Source organism: Mesoplodon densirostris, chromosome 8 (genome assembly GCF_025265405.1).
Source record: "Mesoplodon densirostris isolate mMesDen1 chromosome 8, mMesDen1 primary haplotype, whole genome shotgun sequence".
In the NCBI taxonomy this organism is placed as follows: domain Eukaryota; kingdom Metazoa; phylum Chordata; class Mammalia; order Artiodactyla; family Ziphiidae; genus Mesoplodon; species Mesoplodon densirostris.
The window spans coordinates 45,411,199-45,415,953 of NC_082668.1; positions in this window are offsets into that span (position 1 = coordinate 45,411,199).

A 4,755-nucleotide genomic window follows, 5' to 3' on the forward strand; every position below is an offset into this window, starting at 1 on the left:
CTGCTTATCTCACTTTAACTCTCTTCATCTCACCTCCATTTGAAACCCCGTCTGGACAAGATGGGGAAGGGAAGCTGGAGGGTTAACCTAGTGACCTCCAAAGTTTCTTACAACCTGGTTATGTTTATTACTCTATTAGCAAAAGCTACTGACCATTTTTCCTTATCTCATTCCTGACATTAGATCTTTGAATCTTCCCAGCAATTTCGTGTGAGCTATAATATCCCCATTTTACAGGGAGTTTGGGACTCAGAGGTTAGGTAGCTTAACCAGCTTGGCACTGCTAGAAAGTGGCAAAATCAGAACTAGAATCTATTTTTCTGAAAGTCTATAATCTGGTATTTCCTTCTTAAAATGAGGCAAAAAAAAATTACCTGTAGGGCTTATAACGAGGGCAATTAGGGGACCATTTAAAGGGGAGAGAGAAATTTCTGAAGGCCTTTGACCTTGGGAAACTTTATGGGGATTGCACTTTAGAGTGTTTTTGTTTGTTTTGCTTTGGATTCTTTTGGGGGATATTTTTGGTTTGGTTTTTTTGTTTTTGTTTTTGTTTGGTTTCATTTTTGGGGTTTTTGTTTTGTTTTGTTTGTTTTTTGTCTTCTGGCTCTGAGGCACTGATGAGGCCAAGGTCAGTGTAAAAAAAGGTCAGGGTCGGGCTTCCCTGGTGGCGCAGTGGTTGAGAGTCCGCCTGCCGATGCAGGGGACACGGGTTCGTGCCCCGGTCTGGGAGGATCCCACATGCCGCGGAGCGGCTGGGCCCATGAGCCATAGCCACCGGGCCTGCGCGTCCGGAGCCTGTGCTCTGCAACGGGAAGAGGCCACAACAGTGAGAGGCCCGCGTACCACGGAAAAAAAAAAAAAAAAAAAAAAAAAAAAAAAAGGTCAGGGTCAAAAAATTGGGAACCTAGCTTTTTAGACTTGATTCTAAGAAAGAGAAGCAAAGTGGATATAGAGATACCCTTTCTTAGAAGCCTGGCTTGGTTCATGAAATAGGAGAGGAAACAGAGGTTAAGCATATGTTTTAACCAAGAAAAAGTGTTCATTTGGGTGGAGATTCCCTCATGACCTATACCTCTGGGTGACTGACTACCGTGGACAGGATATGGTGGACGGAGCAGGGGCTCTGAATGTGTTGTCTAAGGACCCCTGAGGATAGTCTCCCAGGTCTTTTCAGGGGGTCCGCCAGGGTAAAACTATTCTTATAATAATACTGTTTTGCCTTTTCACTCTGTTGACATTTACACTGACGGCACCAAAGCAATGATGGGTAACGTTGATGTTTTAGCATGAACCAAGGCGATGGTGCCAAATTATCCTAGTACTCACTGCATTCTTCACCACCACACACTTAAAATTTTCTAAATGCCAGTTTGAGTTAAGAATTTTCAGTGAAGCAGGAAAACATATTAATTGTATTAGATCTCAGACCTTGAATCCATGTCTCTTAATATTCTGTGTGATGAAATGGCACATACACATATAAATATATGATGGTCATTTCAAGGAAAAGCACTTGTGTGACTGTTTGAGTTGCCCGTCCACTGTCCCGGCCACTTTTACTTGAAACAATGACTGACAAACTATGGCTATACGGACGTGGGAATTTGGAAGACATTTTCCCGAAAACGAACAAAGTGAGACTGTCACTTGAAGGAAAACAATTGGCAATATCTGTTGCCAATAACAAAATTGGAGCTTTTAAGCAAAAACTAGAATTTGGGAAACTTGTATCTGTCATCATGAGTTTCAGCTTTCAAATACTTAAAATACTTTTCTAATGAGATCAGTGGTGATATTAACTAATGTGATTATCTGATATTGTATGATGAAGTGTGTCAGCATGTGGAAGAGCTGCATAGTTCAGTGAGCCAATATTTTCCAAATGGACAGTGTGTGATATTACAAAATTATTAGTGGGTAAGAGTTCAATTCAAAATACAAGGTACACCAATGGATTTTAATGTAACAGTATATGTAAAGTTCGCTGATATGGTTTCACATTCCACAATACAACTCTTAAGGAACTACCACTTTTTGAATTTTGGTGTGGTATCAAAGGAGAATATCCACATTATCTGAACAGGCTGCTAAAATGCTCTTCCCTTTTCCGATTACATATCTGTGTGAGTCCAGACTTTCTTCAAATACTTCAACCAAAACAATATTTTGCCATAAATTAAATGTAGAAGCAGATATAAGAATCCAGCTGTCTTCTCTCAAAGCAGACATTAAAGAGATTTTTTAAAATGTAAATGAGTGCTACTCTTCTGTTTTTTTGGTGTCTATGTTGGAGAATATGCTTGATTTCCATTTTAAAAATGTTTAGCACATAATGGGTTTATGACTATAATTTTCGATGAATAGATATTTTAATTTTTCTCAGATTTAATTTTAAGTACAATAAATTTAAAAAATGAATACAGAATAGAAATACACAAAAATTCTTTGGGCTTGTCAACAATTTTTAAGAGTATAAAGGTGTCTTGAGACCAAACAGTTTGAGAACTGCTAGGAGTGTCCCAAGGTGAGGTCTTTAAAAGCAAGAAGGGAACAAACTCTCTGCTTCGTACAGCAGTCACTCAACAGTTGAATATAATGATGATAAAGACCTGCAAAACCAATATGACTAATACTATAAGGCAGGAAGTGAAAAGTGTTAAGTGAGTAGGCTAGGTCTCCACTGTCCAGTATGGTAGCCACTAGCCACATGTGGCTACTAAGCACTTGAAATGTGGCTAGTCCTAACTGAGATATCCTTGAAGTGACAAATACACACCAGACTTCACAGATTTAGTATGAAATAAGTTTTTTAAATTGAAGTATAGTTTATTTACAATGTTGTGTTCGTTTCTGGTGTACAGCAAAGCGATTCAGTTATACATGTATATATACATATTCTTTTTCATATTCTTTCCTATTATGGTTCATTATAGGATATTGAATATAGTTCCCTGTGCTCTACAGTAGGACCTTGTTGTTAATCTATGGAATGCTCTCTCATTAATAGCTTTTATATTGATTATATGCTGAAATGTTAATATTCTGTATTTTTAATGTGGCTACTAGAAACAAACATATGTGGCTTGCATTTTTTTTCTCTTGGACTGCACTAGTTTGGACGGGAAGTACGATGAGATTTCAGAGCAGGGAAAAGTTGCTTATGGGTTGGGGTCATCAGTGAAATCACTGAGAAGGAGAGGATTTCAATAAGTAGACAAGTTGGGGGAAGAAACTGCCGTTGAAGGGAGCCTCAGTACTGAAATATGAGAGGTTCATCTAGAGAGCAGAGAAGACTGGTCTTCATCAGGTCATAGGCTTTCGTTGGGGGGGGTGGGGAAAGTTTCCAGGAGAGGTTAGGACCAAGTTGTACAGAACTTTGAGTGCCTTGAATCTGTACTTTTTCCTATAGGCAGTGACCTCTTCCCCAGAAGAAACCCAGGCTTTGCCCCGTAGCTTACGGAACAGCTCAAATGAGGCACTTTCTTCAGGTGGGGACAGAGCAAGCAGAAGCTCCTGGAAACCACCCAGTGAGCAAGCAGCCAGGACCATCTCCACCTGACCAGTGAATTTAGAGGGATGACTTTGAATTTAGATGCGTAACTTTGGGGTTCATTGACTTATTTTTTGTGAGTGAGGAAGAGGGGTAGTCAATTTAATCACATGATAATGTCTCCTGAAAGAGGAGGCGAATCCTGTGCGATGCTGGTCCCGACGATGGTGACGCAAGGCCTTTGACCTTGGCAGATGGCTCTAGGCATGTGCATAAGCAGATTGAGTCATTCTTCCTACCTCCTTTTTTCTATCTTCCTTTATTTTTGTCTTTATTTTCCTGAACTTCTGTAGAACTCTTACTGCGTGTCAGGATGTCAACATCTGGCTCCGAAGAGATGAAAGGAAAAGAGCACTAAGGAGGGAGTTGAAACCCCCAGACTCTTATCCAGCCTCTGCAGCTAACTCATTGAGGAACTCTGGTCACCTCTCTGGGCCTCAGTCTTTTCAGATATGAAAGAGGAATCAGAACCAGACGAAGCCAAGGCTCCCTCCAGCTCTGTGAATCTAGGACCAGCCCATGTCACAATGGGAGAAGGGCACCAGGTGTGGGGAGGGAAGGAGGATACTGGGCTAGTAAGGGCAGGAGTCCACCTGCACAGGAGCTGGCCCAAACCTTTGGGTGAGGTTGTCCTCCTCCTGGCGAGCAGACCCTTTTGGAATCCGCGCACAGTGAAGTCTTCGATTTGCTGGGAAGCCAGGAATTTAGCTCCAGGCAAGTAAGTCTGCAGCGGGTCTCAGATGGTCTGGGGAAACCGGAAGAAAATGAGTGTGTGTGACCCCCTCCAACGCCCCTCTTCCTGACACCCACGGGCCACAGGCAGTGGCCGGAGTGATTGATGGGGATGAGGAAAGGGCGCCCTGCGAAGCGGCTTCAGCCAGACTGTTTCTGGTCTTTAGCTTTTCTAGAAGAGAGAGTGGGTGGGAACGACCCAAGTAAAGTCCCAGAGACTCTTAACGCTGACGCACAGGAAAGCCTCAAGTGGGAGGAGAAATGCAAATCCCCTACTGACGATGGTATCAGCGGCTGGGTTCTGGGGAACTTGAAGGGCGATTCTGACTTTGGACTTGAGCACCGCCTGGGACCCGGGCTGAGAGAGCCAGGTAAGGAGGCAGACCACACCTTGGCGTTGCTTCTCCGGAGCAGCGCGGGCCAGGAAATGCTTCTGCAGGACGCTGCGGAGCCTTAGCTGTTGCCTTGCTGTT